This window comes from Sebastes fasciatus, chromosome 3, assembly GCF_043250625.1.
Source record: "Sebastes fasciatus isolate fSebFas1 chromosome 3, fSebFas1.pri, whole genome shotgun sequence".
In the NCBI taxonomy this organism is placed as follows: domain Eukaryota; kingdom Metazoa; phylum Chordata; class Actinopteri; order Perciformes; family Sebastidae; genus Sebastes; species Sebastes fasciatus.
In genome coordinates, this window is record NC_133797.1 from 13,254,720 (window position 1) to 13,280,196 (window position 25,477).

Here is a 25,477-nt window from a genome sequence, read left to right on the forward strand (position 1 = left end):
GTTTTTGTTATTGTGGTTAAAAAATTTAATTTATGGTGTTGTTAGATTGCTGCCCCGTTAAGCGACAAGCGGGAGAGCAAATAGTTTTTTTACCGCAGTAAAAATTTTATTTTTGAAAGGCTAAATGCCAACAAATATGTATTGAAGCAGAATATTTCGTTGGATTCAGCTAAAAAAATACTTTTGTATAAAGTGTGTTATTATGATTTTAGTCATACATGAGTAAATCTAATTTTGACAACCTCAGAGCAGACAAATCCTGGTGCACCCTCTGTGATCTTTGGCGCCCCCCTATAGGGGGTCCTAGACCCCAGGTTGGGAACCACGGCTCTACACGACAAGTTAAAAAGATCCTGAGAACTAAAAATCCACAAAGTACAGTAGCACAGTACATTAAATCAAACATAAAGCAGTTCTCAAAAGGTGAGCATTGGAGTAGTTTCATAGACAGATTGGCGCACTCTCGGTGCTTTGTGCTGGATGATGCAGACAGGAGGTTAACGTCAAAAGAGGGAGTGCAGCGGCGGCGGAGAAGGTTGGTGAGGGAGGAGAGAGCCTGGTCATGAAAGGCTTTGTGAGTGAAGAGAAGGACCTTGACTTGAATCTGCGGCTGTCTCAGAGCTCAATATGCACATAGTGGCTGCTGTCAGTTCACATTTTTTAAAGAGGACCTATTGTGCTTTTTTTCAGCTTCATACTTGTATTTTGGGTTTCTACTGGAACATGTTTATATGCTTTAAAGTTCAAAAAACGCTTGATTTTTCTCATACTGGCTGTGCTGCTGCACCTCTTTTCGCCCTCTGGCTGAAACGCTCTGTTTGAGCTCCTGCCCCCCGAACCAAACCCTTCGGACTCTGCTCCAGCTCCGCTCTAACTAGCTTTGTTTGAGGGCGTGCCAAATTAGCCGCTATGGTATACATTAGACCGGCGCATACAGGTACCTCGCAAAAACTCAAGGCCACGTCCCCTTTTGGGGCAAAGAAACCCGAAAATCCCATAGATGTCAATGCAATTTGACATATGTTTGAATTTTGACAAATTCATATGCATTCATCTCTTGTTATAAAAACATTTGTTTTATACACATGTCTAATAATTATTTTGAGATCTTTTGCGATCTGAACCTGAGCGTTCGCGATACCTTAATAAATTAAGGTTGGTCGCCGTCATGTCCCTTCAGTCTTATCCCGTCCAATACGCTGGCCGGATATTGCTTATCCAGATTTCTATACATATTTGATTGAATCATGTTAGGCTAAGTGTCTGTAAATAACCAATATGTTAATAACCAACTGTTTGATCTACAGGCTGAGATTTAGCTGTAGACGACAGTCTGATGCTGCTATAATGTTAATGTATGATGTAATGTATTACTGCAGCAGCCTCTCACTCTAGTCTGGTCTATAGCTTGGAGCCATAAAGCCCCTCTATTATATTTTTTTTAGGATTTATTGTTGGTGCAACCAACTGCACAGCAACTCTTGAGTATAGTGTTATTACTATTACCGGTTTGTTTAAAGTAGAAGTGTGGAGACATGTTTCAACTTCTTCTGTTTACGCTGTTACTGTCTATGAGGGACACGGGATTGTTTTCCACCAAATGAGTGCGTGGTCATGCGAGGCTACTTTGAATGACGTATTGCTGATCTGATGTATTATGCAAATGTGTTACTTGGTGACATCACCACGTTACGGAAAAAAAGGTAGGACTTCAGCCAGGACTTCATCCATCAATCTATCCATCCATCTATCTATCCATCCATCCATCCATGTATCGCTCCTTCTGTACACCCATCTAATTTCTACCAATTTTCTGTGAGCTGCACTCTCGCCTCCATGAATACCCAAGCTTGGCACGTCTCCGAGTCAACGTATTGTTTGCTTAAATTGAAAGGTCGGTAGGGGGAAGCCAACTAATGTGGCAAACCACTTCAAAACCACTTTTCATCTTTTTCCCTTCTTTCTTTTTTATCAGCCTCCATCATTTTCATTCGCCAGGCAGCCTGAGAAGACCCTTTCATCTGAGAGGGAGAAGGAGACCGAAAGGGAGAGAAAAAAGAAATAGAGATAGAGAGATGGAGAAGGAGATGGTGATGGTGATAGCGTCGGGATGATTATATGTGAGCAGGTCTTAATGACTTCTCTCCTTCTGACTCCTCTCTGCTTATTATCCGACCAAACAGCCTGCTGCCGTCTTTGGTGGCTATACCACTGAGAATCTTCCTCACAATGAGAAGAATAGAGTTGCACTTTGACGAACAATAGGTGAAGGCTTGCCATGCTTGCCTTGAGAGCACAACTACAGCTCTTACGAGTGACCTTGTGGGGGTGATTTTTAAGCATGGTGGTAAAGATGATATGTTCCAGTCTAAGAGAGACTGTATTTATCTGCAATCCAAAATGTGGAGCCAATTTTCTTGCAAATAAGCACGGGACGACTGCAGCACATGCACACGAGGTCCAGATCACATAAACCCTCGCCATACACCTCTGCATTCATTTATCTCCCATATTAAGGCTAATAGCATCTTGGGGGGGAAACACACCATGTTTCAAGCAGTCATTTCTATTTTCAAGGCCTGTCTTTTAAAACAAGGTCAATTGTTCCCTGTATTCTCTTGAAAACTTGAGAAGCCAAAGTTCACTGCCAGTTCCTTTTCTCCTTTCTATTCTGAAATTACAGGGGCTTTCAGTGAGGTCACTGCACTGTCATATGAATAATAGATTTTAATTGATTTAACCTGGTCCTGGAAGTGGGCTAAAACGCGAGCCCTGTCACTTTCAGAGGGCAGCAAAAGGGGAGCATGGTCCAGCACACATCTTTAAAAGCCCCTTGACGTGAGTCCGGGATGAAATATTTACGCTGTAGCGAGGACTGACCTCCCGCTGCAAAACCACGTTGTGATCTCCGATTGATTTCTGACAAGGCAATTGGGGCGAGACAAAATTGCAGCCAGCAGTGTCCGGCTAAACCCGCAAGCCCCCACACCGACAACAAACTGTACCAAAGTGACCTTGTGGAAATCAGAATGGCTATCCACCTTTAACTAAATCATTTTGGCTGAAATTAAACAGCTGCTTCTGAGCTCTCAATGGTCCCAAGTGTTCCGTGAGGATGAAGCTATTTGGTGGCAAACAATTTAGTAACGTGATAATATCAGTCAAGTGGACATTAAAATGCTGCTTTGAACGTCCCGCCTGCGATACGGGCAGATTAATTACCAGGAAAGAAACGATCCCTGAATAGTTCCAAGAATGGATGCTGAGAAAAGCGAATTATTAATATATTTGCATGACGGCAAAGCTATAAAACAATGCACTTTTTGAATGGTTGTTAATAAGGCTGTCAATCAATTAAAATAATGAATCACAAATGAATCGCACATTTTTTATCTGTTCAAAATGTACATTAAATGGATGTTTGTCAAGTATTTAATACTCTTATCAACATGGAAGTGGGCAAATATGCCTTGTGCAAATATATGTATATATTTATTATTGGAAATCAATTAACAACACAAAACAATGAAAAATATTGTCCATAAACCCTCACAGGTACTGCATTTAGCATAAAAGATATGCTCAGATCATAACATGGCAAACTCAAGAAGCCTAACAGGCAACAACAGCTGTCAGTGTGTCAGTGTGCTGACTTGACTATGACTTGCCCCAAACTGCATGTGATTATCATAAAGTGGGCATGTCTGTAAAGGGGAGACTCGTGGGTACCCATAGAACCCATTTCCATCACATATCTTGAGGTCAGAGGTCAAGGGACAACTTTGAAAATGGCCATGACAGTTTTTACTTGCCAAAATTTTGTGTAAATTTGGAGCGTTATTTAGCCTCCTTCATGACAAGTTAGTATGACAGTTGGTACCAATGGATTTCTAGTTTCATATGATACCAGTATCTTCACTCTAGCTTTAAAACTGAGCCCGCTACATCCTCAAAATCGCAAATTGCATTAATGTGTTAAAGAAATAAGTGGCGTTTAGACAAATTTGCATTAAAGTATTATTATCACGTTAACTTCGACAGCCCTAGTTGTTACATTATGTTACCACTCAGCAAACTTTGACCTATTGATGTGGTGTTCATATCCCACATCAATAGACGTAAAGCACAAATTCGATATTTTTGCTCCATCAAAGTCTGTTGCTTACCGATCCAACAGGCAGCGTTGAAATTATGTAGATTTATTCATAACATTAGCATGATAAATTGGGAACAAAATGAAGCAGCTACACTTGAATTATTAAGATTATGAAAAATTATAATGAATGCTTTGCTCTTGATGTGACTTGTTTTCCTGATAAACAAAGGCCTCTAATTACCACAGAAACATCTGGGGACTTTGGTAACCTTCATTAATCTAACCCAATCCCACCATTCATCTCCCCGCAGAGTTTCACATTAGAAAGGATAAGTGCACCAGTGACACTGCATATAAATGCGTACCAGTTATCAGACGCATTCTCTCCGGTTACTTTTCTGGCATCGTCCCGCACCTCGGGGATATTGCCCAATAAATGCCGTCTGCTGGTGCCACATCCTCCCGATCTCATTGTCTCTGAGTGTTAATTGCGAGATAGTAAACACTGATTACAAGTCAATTAGCGGCTGCTTCAAACACGCTGCCGCAGTTTCACTCTCCGAAAAACAGGTGATGTAAGGAACTCTGCAGACAAAGTTGGACATCTTTACTGATTTCTCTGCGTATCCCCAAAGGCCCGAGCACTTTGAGTTCATCTCAGACATGATAATAAACGTCACAGTCAACCTGGCTTTGGATTCAAAGTCGGTTTTTTTCCACTTCACATTCATCCAGGTCTTCCAAAAACTGGATTCTCCGGCTCAGATCCAACACATCAATCCATCCTATTTTGCAGATGGTCTCTGTGTCTGAGTGATTGTGTTCCTAAGGGTCACGACGAGTGTTTGTGCACTGTGTATGTTTGTGTGTGTTGGTCCTGTGTGTGCGCGTGTGTGAGCCAGGCGTAGCGCTGTGTGGATAACCCCTACGACCGGAGCCCCAGGCTGTTGGAAAAACCTGGCTCAGACCGAGAGAGCTAGGATATGAGCCCGGATCAGACTGGGAGTGATGGAGGGCCTTGACCAGGTGTGTGTCTGCGTGTGTATGTGTGTGTGTGTAAAGGAGGTGATGGAGGATTTAGGATAGGTAGTGGAAAAGGGAAGGAGAACGGGTTGCTGTCAGAGTTCTTTTAAAGTTTCAGCGATCATTTGTTTAGTCCCTGCGTCGTGCGTTATTGTACGTTGTGTTTGCACATGAAGGTGTGTGTATCTTTATATATGTGTGTGTGTGTGTGTGTGTGTGTGTGTGTGTGTGTGCTGCTCCTTCTCTGACCTGCAGGATGAGTAGGGGGGAGACTCCTGCTGATTAATGGGTCTGTCGGCTCTCCCATGGTGGCACGTTTCCAAACTAAATTTGGCCACTGCTGGCTAGCGGGGTCAGGTGCAGGCAATGGAGACATTAGGGAGGGCCTGCCTCACAGCAGCATCTCCTGAACACTGCTGGACCTCGGCACCAGGAGAACCTGGGATAGGCTAAGACAGGTCATCTCACTGAATTGTCGAAGGTACTGTTTATAATAATGGACTGTCACTTTTTAAAAGGACCATTTCCCTTAAAATAATACAAAATAATGTGTTACAGCTTCTACTGCAATGATGTCTCTTGATAAGTGATCCCACATGATTCCACAGTGACGTTTGGTCAGTGGTTGTAAGTGGTCATTAAAGGAACAGTTCAAACATTTTGGGGAAATATATTTGATTTCTTGCCGAGAGATGAGAAGATTGAGATTACGGTCACGTCTTTACGCTAAATATGAAGCTACTGTCAGCAGCCAGTTGGCTTGGCTTCACGTAAAGACTGGACGCAGGGAGAAACAGCTAGCATGGCTGTGTCCAAAGGTAGCAAAATGGACCCAGCAGTAGAGGCGCCGCTAAAACTCACTAATTAAAACATTATATCTTGTTTGCTTAATCCATGTATTGTATCGGGGGGGGCCAGAGCCACGGTATCGAGGTCCCGCCCACACACCAGCCCAAGCCAATCACAAGCCGAGCACGGCCACATCTCGCTAGCGTGAGCTACCTAGCTGCTACGTTAGCACCACGGTAACCGTTTGGCTAGAAAGACACAACAATTAACCGTAATATCTCTATAACTACATTTAGGACCAAATTGACACATTCTACTACACAGACTGTTACGGAAAGTTAAAGTTACATCTCCTCTCTCGTACATTTTCAGAGCCTCCGGAGCCATGACTACTGCACTCAGAGCAGCTCAACTAAATCCCAGCTGTCAATCATGACGTCTCACACGTTTTTATAGCATCGAAAAAGTAATTAAAACTAAACTTGAGTGGAAAATGAACACTTGAACATACATCGGCGTGATATACAGTCTATGGTTTAATCTGTACAAGAAACTGAAATGTAAAAAACGGCATGTGGTTTTACGGGGAGTTATGTGCTGGAACGATTTCTTGGCCGGGTTCCACAAATCTCCCACAATCTAATCGAATTAATTAGAGAACTTTAGAGGTGTAAATAGGCATATTTTTAAACCTCTGTTCAAAGCCTAGCTATTTCCCCTCTGTTTACAGTCCTAACACATTTCCAAAAATGTTGAATTACTCCTTTAAAAGGAAGGTTGTTTTTTAAGGTAGTTCAAATTCCTGAGCAAAATTTCATTGAACTTTCTAAATTTACAGTTCTTCTGTCTTAGGAGCATATCGTTCCCACCTAAACTTACCGCTTTGTCATAGCAGAGGGGTTTGTGAGCCTCAGTGACCCTCGGAGCCATGTTGCTAGTAGCCTCTGGCCAGGCAAACTCCAAGCTTGTTTGGGAGTATGTGGCAGTGGGGCGACTCTGAACTGCATTTATGTTGTAGGCTCACCATCTTTAAGATGAAGGGTGGTCAGCATAATGGTCCGGGTCAGAGCGGATCCTTGCATCCAGGAGCAAATTAAAAGGCATTCATATTCTTCCAGTAATCATAAAATTACATTTTGTTCTATTTCATCACTAATCGATGCAGATGATAGAGGCCGTACTGTTACACATAACCAACAGCGTCCCACTCATCCATCCCCCACAGTGACATTTCCCCATCCATCTCGCAGTGCAATCAGCACTATCCATTATGTATTCGCTACTAGGTAACAAGCGCAACTTGACCAATTACAGACACAATGATAGACCCCGAAGCTCATTTCTTTCCTCTGTGTTTTTGCCAACGCTGTCATGGCGACCTCTACAACGGATGGACGTCAAGACTGGTTGGCAGGTCACCCAAGGTGGGCAATGTGAGTACATAATTACAGCTTGGGAACACTTGCCCTTTGCAAATTGTATGAAATGCATAGTGGCTAATTGGGCCACTCTGGCATTTGTGGAGTTCACTGGGTCATCTTTTATGCGACGACCATTATCACTAAAGTGATAAGAGTGATAGGCCCACTCAGCTCCCGCTGGTTCCTTTGCTGTATCCATAGAAATAACTGGGACAAGTTGAGGAAGACATTACAGTCAGTCGTACGGGGTCACAAAATACAGCTTCTTATGCCCAAAAATGGCTGTTTTAAGTTGGGTAAAATGTTACTATTTTAATCAAACAAATCATTTTCTGGTCAGATATGGACTAAGGGGATAAAACTGAAAAATCCTCACAACAACAGCGTTTTAACTAGGGCTGTCAAAGTTAACACAAGTTAAAGCAAATTTTGTTTTAACTCCACTAATTTCTATAACGCATTAACACAATTGATTTTTCAGAGATCGTAGTGGGCTCAGTTTTAAAGCTCGAGTGAAGATACTGGCATCATATGAAACTAGAAAATCGAAGGAATCCATTGGTAGATGCTAAATTTTGGCGAAGAAAAACTGTCATGGCAATTTTCAAAGGGATATGTGAATGAAAATGGGTTCTATGGGTACCCACGAGTCTCCCCTTTACAGACATGCCCACTTTATGATAATCACATGCAGTTTGGGGCAAGTCATAGTCAAGTCAGCACACTGACACACTGACAGCTGTTGTTGCCTGTTGGGCTGCAGTTTGCCATGTTATGATTTGAGCATATTTCTATGCTAAATGCAGTACCTGTGAGGGTTTCTGGACAATATCTGTCATTGCTTTGTGTTGTTTATTGATTTCCAATAATTCATTAAACATACATTTGCATAAAGCAAGTGAGTATTTAATACTAAATCTCCCTTGAAGGTATATTTTGCACACATAAAAAATTTGATTAATTTGCGATTAATCGCATTTAACTATAGACAATCATGCGATTATTCACGATTAAATATCTTAATCAATTGACAGCCTTCATTTTAACTTTGAATATTGCAGTAGTAGTTACATTGTGTTCCTCTGAAGGTGGCATTTCGAGGTTAGAGCGGATTATTTACACCACATTGTACCTGCGAAATCCTGTCGAAACTACTTTGAGTCGATTCCCTCAGAAGGATGGAAGAGTTTAATTATCAATATCAGACAGAGATAACCTGACTTTAGGCAAGTGAAATGATAGAAAGAGAAAAATAACATAAGAGATGTAAAACTGGATTGAAATTGGTAACCATGTGCACTTTATAAGCATCATTTTACTGAAAAACGGTGTTCATGTACTTTCATTAAGAGAGAACCTTGGGTATTCAAAGTGACAACGGAAAACCTCTTCACCTTCAGGCACTCTCAGCTCATTTCATCATGCAAGAAAAAAAACAAAAAAACACATTTCACTATTTTAAATCCCCGTCTCTGACAGCGATCTTCTGCCGTTCCACAGACACCTCCCGGTTCACAGTGAGGCAGGAATGTGCTAAATCCTCCTCAGGTGGGGGAGTCGGCCCGCCAGCCATCGGCAGACTCCGCTCTCATACAGACTGATAAATCTCTCCCCTCGTATCCACACCCCTGCATTAAGTAAAGGTAGCGCCATCTGCTCCCTATTAATTCCCCAGCAGGCGACTTATCACCTCAACCCCCGTGACCCCGAGTGCCTCCTACGTCCTCTCTGCTCCTCTCCTCCTCGCTTCTCCCCTCTACTCCCTCATTCCTGAACCCTATTCATCTCGTCCTCTGCATGTTTTATACACTGCAGTTGAAGAGGTGTGTTGACATTTCATTTTACAGTGCCTCAGAATATGGATTTATACACGTGCACACACGTGAACACACGCATGCTGTAACCTTTTGCTAACCGCTAAACTCTCCAGCAATCCAACTCCCCCCCCCCCCCTATGTCCCTGTGGCAGGGGGTTCAGTGGACAAGTCTGGTCCTCTAGGTCAATGGCAAATGAGAAGCAGAGCTTTAGGATTAAGGAGGAGATAGCTGAGGGTTCAGGAGCCTTTCTCTGGCTTTGATTAGCTCCCTTACTTGATTAAATGCCCATCGTCGAGGAAAAAAAAAAAAAAAAAGATGAAAATTGGATGAGGGGAGAAGAAGAGAAGAGAGGGGAGAGACAGAGTCAAGGCCATTTGTTTTCTCAGCTGGGGCTAGTTCAAGTGGTCGTCTCTTGGAGCCCTCTGGCCCAGGTTCACACACACACACACACACACAGAGGCTACTGCACACAAGCACACACTGAGATTAATAAAAATGTCCTGAGGGAAGACGGAATAAGTCAGAGGGTTGGCTCTCGCAAGTCCACCACCTCACTCTCTTACTTTCCAGTCCCATCCCTCACTCACTTGTTTATCCCCTCAACTCTCTGTCTTTCTCCCCCACTGTACTCTCCTCTAGTCTGGTCTGTCAGGGTAACCTGACTCCGGCGGCTTCTGACACGATCCAGACCGCTCGTAGCCCCTGCCCAACACTTTCACCACCAGAGCCAGACAGTAAAACACCCAGATTACTACCACATGTTCCCCCCTATTTCTCTCTGTGTCTCTCTCACAACCACACAGACACACACACACACACACACACACGCACACACGCACACACGCACACACACACTTTCTGTTGTTGGCAAGCATCCCCCACGGCCACCATTGCTCGCTGGGCTCAGGAACACAGGCCACACCAAAAACCCCAGAGTGGGGTAAACTGACCCAACCTGTGTAGGAAAAAAAAAAAATGTGAGTGTGTGTGTGTGTGTGTGTGTGGGAGGGGGGGTGGGTGGGGTGGGGGGGTGACCTGTAGGTGTATAAGTGTGCGTAGTTATGGTAGTTGGTAGATAAATAGTAACAGCTTCAGACAGCAGAGATGAGATGAGGGGAGAGGAAAAAAAGAGAAGAGGCCACGGTGGGAGGTTAGGAAAGCAGAGCATCATATGAGTTCCCAGGGAAGAAGTTTCACCTTTTCCTTCAGTGAGGAGAGCTGCATCATGGGTAATATTGTCAACTGCCAACTAACTGGGTAAAGTATAGCCTAACCAGTGTCGAACAATAAGGCGTTACTTTGTAACACGTAACAATATTGTGATTACTTTGTAAGGATCGTGTAAGGAATTAAGATTTTAATTCAGTAATTACATTACAGTTAATAAATAACACAATCGTCTCGACGTCAACCGACAAGGCATCGGCCCATCAAATATATACAAATGCGCATTCTTTTTAATTTGAAATCCGTGTTTCTACTGTTTATGTACCTCATGATTGTTGTGTCGAAAGATAAAATAGTTGCCAATGTGAAAACTTTCCGGAGTTGTGCAGTGTTTTTGGCGTCTGATAAACCTTTGAATGCATTAACACGTCATTCCAGAATTGTATTTCATATCCCGTTTAGGGATGCAGCAATACTGATACTGGATCGGATATTGGTGACAATGGGGCCGATCTATTCAATTCAATTTCTATGTTTATATACTATATACATTATAGACTGGAATTTTAATTTCCTGTCTAAGTTAAAAAAAATTGCCAAGTTGGTGCATGATTTATTTTAATAATAAATAACAATTCACTAAATTTGTATCCATGTATTTATTTATTACATTTTGTTTTGCAAAATTAGGAAAATTATGTTTAAGTCCAGCCTGATGTTGACTTACACATAAAAGAATGATCCCAGTCACTTCCACACAGTGAGGCATACAGCTTATTAATTAAACACTGGTATCGGATCGGTACTCGGTATCGGCCGATGCCCAAAGCCCAGGTATCACTATCGGTATCGGGACTGAAAAAGTTGGATCGGTGCATCCCTAGTCCCATTACCTTAAACAACACCCTCCCACCAACGCAGCCCCCTGCGTTGTTTTAGTGCAGGGCTGTTATCAGTCTGAATAATACTAACGCTACATTACGTGGACAGCTTTGGGGGTGGGCTACGGGTCACGTTACATTTTCATTCAATGAAACTCAGCCCTGAAAAAAGGGACATAACGGACCAGATGCGATCACAAGTTGTAAACTATGGTTTGTAGGCTGGTAGTGTGATAACGTCCCAACAAATGTGAAGAAGCACACTAGAATAATAAATTCACCATTTCCACAGACATCATTGCATCATTGTCTCTGTTGTCTGGCCCAGCACATCGACCCGGTCAACGTTAAACAAAAGGTGAACTCTGCAGGTCAGAGGTCAGAAAGTGGTTAGTCTCCACCAAAAGAGGGGAAATACGACTCCTGGAAACTCCAAAGATGTCTTGTTTACATGTCGTTTCTTCTTTGCCAGGCGGCTTGCTACTGTTAGCCACTGGTAAAGGCTACATTCAAATATGATCTAGCTTCGTTCAGAGTTGGAGGACTGGACTTCTGGAGTCCTAACGTTAAGCTAGCTGTTGATGGTCAGTAAATACCTCCAATACCTCCTCGGGCGATAACAAACTTTTTTAATTTGATACCATACAGATACAATCTTAATGATACCGATCATTTCTTAAATGGGTATGTGATCCCATTTAAAAATAAAAGATCATAACACTCAAAGGCAAATCACATGACACATACCGGCCATTAATAACACATTTAATACAAAAGCAAATATGAGTACAATGAAATAAAATGTTTGTGTCATAAGTGTAAAAAAGTCCAGTATTTTACAGAAATATGATTAAATAATAAGCCTCCACATACCTTTCAGTGTGTGTTGTTTTTAAATGTTTGAAGAGGTTACTCATGTTGCTGTGTGGCACTTTATTGTCACAAATAGTGCATCTTGCTGTATTTTTATCTACAGGAGACAAGTAGCTGTTTTGGCACAAACATTATACAAACGTAGTGAAAGTGTTTGGAAGTGATGCAGCCACCCACGTTTGTATTTATATGATTTTACTGATATTGTTTTAAAGGAATCAATACCAAAAATGAGCAGCTTGTGAGTATCGAAGTATCGAGCCGCCCATCCCTAGTGTCAAACCACAATGTCCTGTTTTCTGTTGTGACGTGTGGAGGCTTTAACGAAGCTGGGCTGATTAACCAAAGTAACGTAATGAGTGATGCTGTGCTGTTGAGTTATTTCTAACATATTCTAATAACTTTTTTTCAATGTGTAATATGTAACATTGCCACATAACGCACCCCATCAGCTCCTTTCTTAGCTTTTATATTGAAGATTTTACAGGCTTCCCTTAAACATTCCTGTAAACATGAATCAGGCTTAAAGTTTATCATGGTATTATGCACAATCTGCAACGCTGCCTGATCTGCAGAGAGTTATCTTAAGAGAGTTGCAGTCCCCTTTTGACTTTGCACCTGCACAATGCTTCCCTCCCTCCTCCACGTTTTGTTGGCGAGAGCCGTCTTGGTCATTCTGCATGCCCAGGCACATTATCAACTTGCAATTACACCCGCACGCTCTGTTCTGCTCGCCCCCAAATCAACCAGCTGGTGATACAGCAACACTGCATTACAAACACATTGACTACTCGCACATTCTTAAATAAGAGGTCCTTCCTATCACAAATAACCCTAATATGAATTTAATGCGAAGTAATGAATCTGTTGGAGTTTCATTCCGGCATACTGGAAAGTTAATAAAACAATATTGCGATTGGTGAGGAAGGAGAACCCCGCAGACCGAGCTTTAGATTAGGCCCCTAATGGCTCTGAAGCCGGAGGCTAAATTGAAATGTAAAACCCGGAGCGAGACCCTAATTCACCCTTATCTGTGTGAGTGACGAGCCTGCCTCCCCCGACTGAGATTGGGGCCATCGAGTTGGATGAACCGCAATTTGCTTTGTTAGAGGTAGGTGTATATGCATGCACGGCCCGGATCGCAGTATGGAGATATAGAATGCGTGTTTGGAATGCATTCGGAGTAAATTAACTCTTTTTTTTCTGTCTCTCTCTTTCTTTCTTTGCACTCCTCAGTGCAGTGAAGCTGTAGCAGAGTTACAATGCAACACGGGAGGAAACGCATCTGTCGGCATGTGAACACCATTACATCCCTTTCTCAAAATCTGAATGAATAACTGCACATGATAGCATTCAATAAAGGAACAATTTGAGTGGTGTTTACACTGTGGAATCCTTGAGCTTTCCTTACATGCTGCAAGACTTTGTGGCCTTGGGCTGTGGTCGAAAAGTAAAAAAAAAATCACATCCTATTGTCTGTTACTATCCACTTTTTGTTGACCTTGATGGAAAACGTTATGAGGTCAAGGAAAGATGTGAAGGATAATTCATAAGGACTTAGGAAAATACAACCGTGGTGTTAAGAGAACCCAACTGCACTTACACTATAGGCTCCGTAATTATGATGCGACGGCGGCGGATGTTAGTGACGTGAGTCTGCCGTGGTGAAACTACAGTGTTCTGAAGATGGACTACAAAAGGCGAATGACCGCCCCGTTGCCTTCTTAAAGAGCTCTTTCAATGACTTCTTCACCAGCGGTGTGTGAACCAGAGATACCGCAGGTCCTTCTGCTGCTTTAACTCTTTACATCAACATATAATAAAGGATTATCTGACCGAACGTGGACAACCGGTGAAAAATATCACTTCATTACCATGGTTAGAATTGAAATAAAATAAAGGAATAGCCTTCAGGCTACCACAACAGTTTCTATAATAAATATCAAGTTAATTGTTTGAGTTGTGGAGAAGGTGTAGAACCATTAAATGTGTTCTTCTTCCTACTCCTTTTCGGACGTAATATTTATTTATGTTGAGTATTTGTTTATTGACAATTTGCTATATGTTTACTCTTCATTTTATTTGCTATTCTTGTTTTTTGCTTATTTGTTACTTAAATAAATAGAAATAAAGTGAAACTAAATGTCACCGTCCATTCATATTAATCAACATTAATTCCAATTAGTATATAACTGTATGAAAATAACATGCAAGATAAGCATATCGTTTGTTTTAATGAACGGCCAAATGGTGCGTCCCTTTAAGGAAGGAATTGTGGGATGTCATCTCGTTTCCTTTGGTTAAGGAGGGTCCAGTGTATCCTATGCTAACGGAGATAATAAAGGAAGCATTGAAGCACCTTTCCTTAACATTTAGAGGATTCAAACAGCTCTTATCATGGCTGCCTACTTAGACACTTCCGGGTCATTTCACGCCGTTAGGAACCTTTCTAAGCAAAAAAGACTTTTCGACCGCAGCCCTGGATTGGTTGCACTAAAACACACAAACAAACCCCCCTCCTCCCCCCCATCCTCCTCTTCTTCCCTCCGTCAACAGGCCACTCGTCCACCTGTTCCCATTATGTTACCTCGGTGATATCTCTCTTTCTCTCTCCTCCTCCTCCTCCCTCTCTTTCTAATGCTCCTTCTTTCCTCCCCTCTCACCCTAATATCCTCCTTTTGCTTTATCTCTCCTCCTTTTACCACCACCGGTGCCTCCGCCGCTGACCGTTCATTACCCTAATCAAATCAGCAGCTGAACAACCGCTCACTGCCACTCCACGAGCTGCTGTTTTTTTTTTTTTTTTTTAAATCCCCCGACTCATTTGCATATGCGTCCAGTTAATTAGCGTGGGGGCGCAGGTGCGTGGTGATAATCATTATTAAACATGACAGTCACCTGTGACCGCGCTGCCCTCCCCAACCCTCCACATAAACACACTCACACACACATACACACATACACACCACCCTGCCTCTGCTTCCCCCATACACTTCTCTGCCTGAGCATCATCAACGAGCAGCGATGATGTAATTTCCTGTTTCTGTTTTGTTTTTTTTCCTTTTCCAAATCTTTTTTATTGTTTTTTTGGTAGACATGGCAACAGTCATCATATCAAATGCAGAACATAACTGAGTGATTGTGACATGAAATAAAAACATAGAAACAGGACCCCCCCTGAGCCATGTTGGGCTTGGTCACATAAAAGAGAAAAAAATTAAAAATAATAATAATAAATAAATATAAAATAAAATAAAATATATATTATAAAATAAAAGAAATAATAAAAAAGTAAAAAAAAAAAAAAATGAAATAATAAAAGAGAGAAAAGAAATAACATTAAAATAAATAATAGATCTAGCTTAAAAATGAATCAAAGTGTTAAGCATAACATTAAAGTGGGGGTAGGCAGTATATTTTTGGCATCATTGGGCAATAATTCTATAATAACCTTTCAGCATATTTTAATTCAAGTGTTCTGAGAGATAACTAGACTTCTGCACCTCCTCATGGCTCTGTTTTCAGGCTTTAAAAAATCTAGCCTGTGATGGGAGACCTTGGCCAATCACAGGTCATTTCAGAGAGCGTGTTCCCATCGAGCATCCCTTTTGGCTGTGCTCCGGCTGGTGGGCGGTGCTTGGTTATTCCTTAACTGATCTCAACATGGCGGCCGGGTCACAAACTTTCTCATTTTACAGCTAAACAGCACACTACAAGATGATTCTGAAAACATTTGAGGTGAGAAATAGGCATTACAGTAACAGAATATTGATTCATATTTGATCAGCGCTGCATAGTTTGACCGTTTTATCGGAGTTCGCGAGTGATTGACAGCTGCTCAGAAACGGCAGCTCGGCTCTGATTGGTTGTTTTCCTCCCGTGTGTGAAATCTTGCAGATGCCATTGGGAGCACCGGAGGACACAGAGGCACATGATTTCTTTCAGATTACCTGTCTCATGCACTACTGTCAGGCTTTAGTGACTGTTTTATAGAAATATATTTTTTAAATCATATTTGCTCCATTTCTACCCACTGCTGCTTTAAGTAAGAGTAAAATATTAAAGAAAATAGTATTGGTTGGAATTAAGGTAAGTGAGCTGGAGAGAGACATATTAGTGTTATTAATAGGCCATAATTAAAGACGCTCATAGGAGAGGAGTGGGGATGATCCCTCTCTCCTTTCTCTCCCTGCCCTGCAAGCTCCGCTCAGGAAACAGTCAGTATCATACTAACTGTTCCTGTTTTTAATGATCAGCATGTATTCCACACACACATTCGGCGCTTGATCACATTTGTTCAGCCGTACAGCTTTTGTAAGATGATTTTAGAGAAAAACTCAGTGTCTTCTGGCAGGAAGGTGTCAAAAGGAAAAGAAATTAAATAAGAGAAAGTCATTCCCCACTGAGAGAGAGAGAGAGAGAGAGAGAAGGGGTGGGTGGAGGGGTATGTGTGTGTGTGTGTGTGTGTGTGTGTGTGTGTGTGTGTGTGTTGGCCTGTTGACATCACTGGGAGCGCTGGTTCCCTTACTCCATTAGCCAGGCCAGGATTTTTCTGTTGGCGTGTGCCAGTGTCAGCATGCCTGACACTGTTCCGTGCACATTTACATTTTTATTTGTGTATGTGAAGGGGCGGGGGGGACGCTGCTTGAACTACGGAGGCGTGCGTTACGCGTCTGTGTAATATAATATGTGCTTGATGATAGGTTATATTGTGGAAAGTTGATGTGATGGGGTCTGACAGTTACAATATACTTAAAGCGGGCACCACTTTGAATCCCACGGGTAGAGCAGACTTCCAAGTGGATGAATGCAGGTTAAACTGTAGTTTTTCACTTATTTTCAGCTATTGTGTGGTATGATTTGTTGTTACCCAACAAATACTCAAATTATCATGCAGTCCTTGTGCTGTATATTGTTACAAAAAGAGAATATAACACAGTGTAAAGCAGAGAGTTGGATACCTTCAAACACAAATGCACTGCATTGACTGCACTGAAAAATATTTAGGTGATTTTGTTACTGCACATTTTCAGAATTCAGAAAGCAACACAAGCAAATAAAAATCATGCTCAATCATATAAAGTGATGTCATTCATTCAACATGTCACGGGTCTGTATTTACAGTAAGGTAGTAGTATCTGCGCTGGGTCTTACTCTCTCAATAGGGCTGTACCACCCTCTGCTGTAGGAGTGCTGAAAGTGCAGTACATTGTTGTTACAGACAGTTTTATTACCAATAATCTCACATATCACATGCTTTTTCATGTAATTTTACACACTCCAATATTGTCTCTGAACTTGCTTCGTTTGTATCAAACGAACTGCAAAAATGGATTGGATTATTAGATGATTTAATTCTGTGATTTGCCACTCAAGCTCAAGGGATAGTTGCATATTTGGGACTAAAACTGAATTATCTTCAGTTTAAGAGGAAAAGCTCCAGACTAGAGTGTTGTGTTTCTAATCCTAACACCCTCACTAAAGAATTTACACATTCATGTTCATGTAACATGTTTTAAGTGCATACTCAATGTTTTCCTACTAATATAGATATATACTGTATGGCACTGGGTGAGAAACCCTACAACTGCTCTGGAGGGAGAAGAAACCAAGTCTACAGTATATTCATAATTTTACTATAAACAATGCATTTAAATTAGGGTTGTCAAAGTTAAAGCAATAATAACGCGTTAACGCAAATTTGTATTAAGGACCCTAATTTATTTTAACGCATTAACGCAACTTCAAATTTTTAGGTTGTAGTGGGCTCAGTTTTAAAACAAGAGAGAAGATACTGGCATCATATGGAACTAGAAAACCTAAAGAATCCATTGGTACCAACCAGAGGTTAAATAACATTACAAACTTATGCTACATTTTGGCAAAGAAAAACTGGCATGGCCATTTTCAAAAGGGGTCCCTTGACCTCTGACCTCATTATATGTTAATGAAAAAGGGTCCTATGGGTACCCACGAGTCTCCCCTTTACAAACATGCCCACTTTATGATAATCACATGCAGTTTGGGGCAAGTCATAGTCAAGTCAGCACACTGACACACTGACAGCTGTTGTTGCCTGTTGAGCTTGAGTTTGTCATGTTATGATTTGAGCATGATGTTTTTAGTACCTCTGAGGGTTTCTGGACAATATTTGTCATTGTTTTATGTTGTTAATTGATTTCCAATAATAAATGTATAAATACATTTGCATAAAGCAAGCATATTTGTCCACTCCCGTGTTGATGAGATTATTAAAAACTTGAAAAATCTCCCTTTAAGGTATGTTTTGAACAAATAAAAAAAGTGTCATCATCGCAAATAACTATAGACAATCATGCGATTAATCACGATTAAATATTTGAATCGATTGACAGCCCTATAATTTATTATTATCAATATGAATGCATGTATGTATCAGGGACAGAACGTGTCAAACCCCCTAATCTTAACCATTCAACTTTACAATTTTGTGTCTACAGGTATAAATGGATGATTTATAGACATATAGATTGTTATTGTGTTGCTATTTACTATAAACACTCCCCGAGTAAACGATGACACACACACAAACAGTTTGTACTCACTACATTCTAGCAGAGCTAAGTCATTATGGGTCCAGGTACAAGAATAACTATTGAAACCCCTATATCATCTTCTTTGTCCATTGCAAACATGTTTTTTTTTTTTTTATCTCATATAATATAATGGTTAAAAAAATTAAATTCAACATAGTGTTAGGTCTGCATATACAGTATAGACTACTGTATGTAGAAAATGTATGAATAAATGACCAGCTACTGCACATTCAGCAAAAGCTCTGTGAGCAATCCACACTCATATAGGATGTATAAATGTATTGCTTTTCCTAAGCAATAAGGTATCATAACTTCTGGGAGAAATTGTGTCTGCAGCGGTGCAGAACATGTGAAAACACAGACACTTTGCTTTGCTTCTTAGAGGAAATCTCTAGTAGAGAAATCTTACCTAGCTTTTGACCTACAGTATTTCAACCTCGGACACTATTGTACTATTGTATTATGTTTTCCTAGTCTGAAGTGTTTCTTACCTCTGACTTTGAATTGAGTCCATTGCTCAAAGTGCTGACAGGGGTCTTCTCAAGTCTTGCCCAAAGCCTGCTTTTAGAATAATAACTTAAACTGAACGGGTATGTTTTTTATGGTTTCATTCAAGAGTAGATCTATAACATACTATCAGATATTTTTGTGTCTGATCTCCATCATGATTATTTGTTAAGATTATCTAAATCCTGCATGGAACTATTAGGGTTTTAAATGAATTGTGCCAAATTTCCAGTGACTCCTGATCAGTGTGTTATGGTCATTCAAATGTATCATGTCGCTGCAGTGCCACCTGCTGGTGACACACCACATAATTATGCAGGATTTCCTAAAGTTGATGAAGGCACTGGTCTTCTAAATTTGTTGGCAATTTCCCAATGACTTAAAGAGTAATGGCGATTATGTAAAATACAGTTTTAATTTGGTTTGATTTTGGAGTAGATTTTTTTTATTATTTTGACGGTTATGTCCAACACGGGACACTTTGAAAGTTAGGAAATGGCAGTGGTGGAAGAAGTATTAAGACCTTTTACTTAAGTAAAAGTAGCAATACTACAGTGTAAAAATACTCTGTAACAAGTAAAAGTCCTGCATTCAAAGTCTTACTTAAGTATTAGCATCAAAATATACTTAAAGTATCTGAATTAAAAGTTTTCCAATTTGCAGAATGGCCCATTTTGGGATAATATATATTATACTATTGAATTACAATAAGTGATGCATTAATGTGTTCATCACTTCAATGTTGCAGCTGATAAAAGTGGAGCTAAGTTTAAGTACTTGATATACTGCTGGGTAACTTAACCTGTGATAATACATCATAATGTATTAGGTCTTTTTTTTTTTTTGATTGTCTATTAATAATCTGAATATGCAAAGTAACTAGTAACTAAAGCTGTCAAATAAATGTAGTGGAGTAAAAAGTACAATATTTGCTTTCAAAATGGAGTGGATTAAAAGTATAAAGTAACATCAAATGTAAATACTCAAGTATAGTACAAGTACCTCATAATTGTACTTGAGTAAATGTACTTAGAAAATAGTATGGCATATTAAAATACGATTTACTGTAATTTTTCTTTTGGGATCATCCAAATATGTTATATTGCATCATATTTGCAGTTATAAATGTTATTAAGTCAATGATAAAAGGTCATGTGTTTCTCACCTCATAACAAGCAATCAGTACTGCAGTATTTAATATAGTCATTAATAAGCAGTTTCACACTTCATTCAAAATTATATAAACTCTTCTAAAATGATATTTTTGCATCACAACTTGACACACAAACACCAAATTAAATAGCTCTTTCCACATGCCAACTGCACACTGATGTGCTAAATATAAAACACTATTACTGTATCTAGAGTCTTTGGCATTTTAACTTGTAGCATGTTGTAAATATAAACTATGAACTATGGGGAAACAAACAAATTTGCCTATTCTCAATACTCATAACAGTGTCAGAAACAATTACTTTAACCGAAGATGACATGAACATAGTTACTGTAAACAAAATACAATATATTGCATTTACTTCTTTTAACTTTCTCTCCAAAATTGGCCTCCCTTGTTGTGCACACGAAAGAGCAAGCCTGAATCCTATTTATAGTGTTCAAGCTCTGATTTCTAGGTGATTTAACAGGTTACAACTGTTTTCACAGGTGCATTCTGGGTGCAGGTGATTGATAATTGAGTGTAGGTATTTCAGTGGCAGTGTTTATCAAACAACACACACAAGCTTTTAGATTTGAATCATGTGTCTAATGTAGACAACCGTGCAGTTATTCAAACTTAGTGTAAAGCAGACAATGTGCTAATGGTTTAGTATACGATTTACTGTGATTCTTTTTTTTTTTTGGATCATCCCAATATGTTATATTGCATCATATTTGCAGTTATAAATGTTATTAAGTCAATGATAAAAGGTCATGTGTTTCTCACCTCATAACAAGCCATCAGTACTGCGGTATTTAATATAAGTCATTAATAAGCAGTTTCACACTTCATTCAAAATTGTATTAACTCTTCTAAAAATTGTACCTGGGGCCGTCACACTGGACAATAGATAGGCTACATGAGTTCAATAATTGTGCCACAAGTACCAGTTTTTGTGTCTTGGCAATTGCAAAAAAGAAAAAATTGAATAGACACTGCTGGTTTGAATGTTTATGATAAAGTAGATCTATGTATGAAGTGAAACTAAATGTGTGAGAGGCATCATTAAAATGATCCCAAAGCCAAGGTAGATATTTAATTCCTACATCTCATCCACATAGTCAAAATCATCTAAATATCCAGCCATGACATTGAAAATCTTTTATATAACACTAAGCTACGCTTTCTGTACTCCAACACAACAAACTCTGCCCGGCTGGCACTCCTTTCCACCATGGATGTATTCCATTATTCCATCGTTGTCTTCCGGCAACACGTCACCTCGCATTATGTCAGAACGAGACTCTTTCCATAATGTCAAAGGCCCAATCCCACTGTGCGTTCCAATACCCATACTACCATACTCTTTAGTATGAAAGAAACGAAGATCTAGTATGTCCCAATACATAATGTCAAATATAGTAAGCCAAAAGTACCAGGATGTCGTACTACATCTAGTCGTATTTTGCAGTATGCAAGCCAGCATACTGTTCTGGCTATTTTGACCCACAATTCTCTGCAGCAGATACATGAGCCAGAGGGTCAAAGTTCAAGGTGCAATGTCAAAGTATGTTGAAGTAGTATGTCCCGATTGAATGCATACGGCAAGCAACAGTATGTCCGGGGGGAAGCGAGAAGGATGACATGGTGAAAATGGCATAGCTACTGTCTGAAATTGCTGTTTTGGTAGCCAAATATTATTCTTTTGTGTGGCCTCTGAACTAAACTAACTTGTTCATTATTGGCACTGACTTTTAATATTAAAGCCAAAATTTCTTTTCCAAAGTTTTGATGATTTAACTGACATTTAGGATGGTTTTAAACAGTGCCGTAGGCAGAAATCAGTGAAAACCAGGTGGGCCTTGCCTATCCAAGACCAACCAAACATCTACCTCATAGGTTCTGAAACCCATATGTTAAAGGAAATAGGCCATTACAAATACTTGTCTGAATGCACCACAGTTTAATCATACAAGCCTTATACCTCATCATCATCAGAGGCACCTGACATGCACACTGTACATATCCACCTATATCTTGTTTATAAAGCAACCTGTTACATTACAATATTTATTCCAGCATTTTCGCACTCTGCACCATTGCACTACTGTATCATTTTTTATGTTTTCCTTGTATTCTGAATTTATATTTCCTTATGTAGCTACAATGAGAGTAAAATAACCAGAATGAAACTGCTGGTAGCCTCTATGTGTAGGTCTGATCTGGCCAATCAAGCTGATTCTGATGCAACAAGACAAACATTAACAGCCTGGCACAGCATGGCACAGCATGGCACGTTGGACACATATTCACATACACAGCTGACAGACCCAACAGCAATAGAGCACCAGCATTTTAAGTTTTAAAAAATAATATAAATACACTTTAACACAGCTGGCAGCAACATCTGCATGAGATCCAACTGTGCACAGAACAAAAACTATAGCCTACCCAATAAACAATAATATTGAAGTAGGCCACTAGTCCAAAACTGTAATTGTGAGCTTACTGTTGATGATCCCAGATGAGAATGATGGCTGAACTGAGCTCCTCGGGCTTCCGTTCAACAACGCGCAGGTGTTAACGCGTGGCCGGTGACTTCCAGTCGTGTGCTCGTAGTAACTTCACCTACTGGTTTACGTAGATAATAAACAAAGAGAAGTGTTTATTTAAAAATCAAGGCTTTCTGTTCGTGTTTTTAACCCTTGCCGTCACAACGAGCAGTCAGAGAGACGCCGGATGTCCACTAGGACCGCACCACGAGTAGGAGGAGTCTACATACCATTTAAAGCTTCAGTAGGCAACAATGTTTTTGGCATCATTGGGGAAAAAAAATCCATACTAACCTTTCAGCATATTTTAATTTAAGTATTCTGAGAGAAAACTAGACTTCTGCACCTCCTCATGGCTCTGTTTTCAGGTTTTAAAAAATCTAGCCCGTGACGGGAGACTTTGACCAATCACAGGTCATTTCAGAGAGAGAGCGTTCCTATTGGCTGTGCTCCGGCTGGTGGGCGGTGCTTGTTATTTCCTCGAGAGATCTCAACATGGCTGCCGGGTCACAAACTTTCTCATTTTACAGCTAAACAGTACTAGGGATGTGCATTCCAAGCAAAAATACTAATCGAAAATCACTGGGTATTATTTCGATTATCATTCGAATCGGAGAGAGTACAGGGGTCTGTGGAAGTGGCACTCACACACATACACACCCCTGCGCTAACAGAAAAGAGCCGAATTGAACGTGCCACACACACTTTACCGGTAGTGACGTTACTACCAGGCAGCGCCTGCAATGGTTAATGCAAGGGAAATATGTATTTCTTAAGATGGGAAGAATAGTCGCATTAATTATTCAAAGTTTTTATTAATAACGACTATTCGAAAAATCTAAAATCATAACTCATCCCTAAACAGTACATTACAAGATGTTTCTGATACCATTTGAGGCGAGAAATAGGCATTACAGTAACAGAATATTGATTCATATTTGATCAGTGCTGCCTAGTTGAACCGTTTAGTCGGAGTTCGCGAGTGATTGACAGCTGATCAGAGACGGAAGCTGGACAACAGACTCCAGCTCGGCTCTGATTGGTTGTTTTCCTTCAGTCTGTGAAATCCTGCAGTTGCCATTCGGAACACCGGAGGACACCGGAGGACACAGAGGCACATGTTGTTGTTTTTGTAGATTACCTGTCTCATGTACTACTATCAGGACATAGCGACCGTGTTATAAAAATTACTTTTTTTAATCTATTGGCTCCAATCTTGCCTACTTCAGCTTTAAAAGGCGTACTGTATACACCTACCTCGATCAACAGACAGATGTAGCATCGTTATCTCGTCAACAATTAATGAAACAAACCTTGATCGCTCTGACAGATCTATGCTTTGTTTAAGTGAAAGTGAAACAGTCAACCATGTTAAGCTGGTTTACTAAATGGATTTCCACTCTAATGAATAATTATAATAACAAACATGACAAATGTCAGCATTTAAAAGAAAAAAGAAGCTCTGTTTCATCTTTCGTGGCGAGAGCGCCGCCATGTTGCAGTACTCTAGTCTGTGACGTCACCAGGTTGGTTGGCTCGGCTGAGTTACACAGATACAACGGTAGAGACGGTGAAAGACGGAGACTGAGGAGACACAGGACAGAAGAAAACAAAAGACGGGACACTGTTGTATTGCTCCTGGTTGTAGACATTTTTACAATGTTAAAATCAGGACAAAACAGTCCATTTCATAAACATCCGCTGAAACGGAGAGCAAAAGTTACTGCATCCCTTGCCAGTGGATCATAGTTTAATTTTCAATTCCATCAAACGTTTTACAACAACAGTATAATTGTTCAAGAAAATGTAACAGTACAACAGAGATTCTGATGAACTTTATTGATAATAACACATTTAATTTTGTTGTTAGACTCTACAGTAACAAGGGTGTAGAGCAGGGGTCAGCAACCTTTGCTATCAAAAGAGCTGTTTTAGGCAAAAAAAATAAAATAAAAATAAATCTGTCTGGAGCCGCAAAACAACAATCTGAGATTTCCAGAATAAAGTCATAACTTTACGAAAAAAAAGTCGTAATATTACGAGAATAAAGTCATAACTTAATAAAAAAAAAGCCGTAATATTACGAGAATAAAGTCATAACTTAACGAGGAAAAAAGTTGTAATATTACGAAAATAAAGTCATAACTTAACGAGGAAAAAAATTGTAATATTACGAGAATAAAGTCCTGTACAAAGCAGGAGGGAGAGGAAGAGAGAAAGAGAGAGAGAGGAGTGCGGTGCGCGAATAGCAGAAAAGATGAGTGACAGTCGGAAACGCAGCAGCAGGTAAAATTATGATATTCTGGAAATTATAAGGTTTAGTATAATTATATTGAATAATTTAAGTGATATATGAGCACACATACTAATCAAAGGTCAAAACAGCGTTAAATTTGTCTGAATTATAAAAGGCAGAAGTGGTAAAACAAAGAACTGTTTTGGAGCCGAAAGAGCCGATCCTTCTTGGTGAGCTGAGCCAAATAATCTGGCTCACTAAAAAGAGCCGGAATTCCCATCCCTATTAGGAAGAACACATCAGCAGCCAAAATTCATCATGCTCTGTGATCGATTGTATCGGACATATGCCCCCGTTTTCTGCAATCGATTACACGGCCTGGA

The 25,477-nt window shown here is 40.2% G+C and overlaps 1 protein-coding gene and 1 long non-coding RNA gene across 3 annotated transcripts in view; one reads left to right on the forward strand and one right to left on the reverse strand.

Moving 5' to 3' along the window:
- LOC141764111 (B-cell lymphoma/leukemia 11A-like) overlaps positions 1-3,945 on the forward strand; it is a 145,034-nt gene extending 141,089 nt beyond the window's left edge. Inside the window, exon 4 of the transcript XR_012593220.1 lies at positions 3,911-3,945. The gene's annotated coding sequence lies outside the window, so the exon portion shown is untranslated. The remainder of the gene's footprint in view (positions 1-3,910) is intronic.
- LOC141764130 (uncharacterized) overlaps positions 1-23,393 on the reverse strand; it is an 89,311-nt gene extending 65,918 nt beyond the window's left edge. For both annotated transcript variants that reach the window (XR_012593223.1, XR_012593222.1), the window contains exon 1: positions 22,816-23,393. This is a non-coding gene — a long non-coding RNA (uncharacterized LOC141764130). The remainder of the gene's footprint in view (positions 1-22,815) is intronic.
- Positions 23,394-25,477: the final 2,084 nt, after the last annotated feature.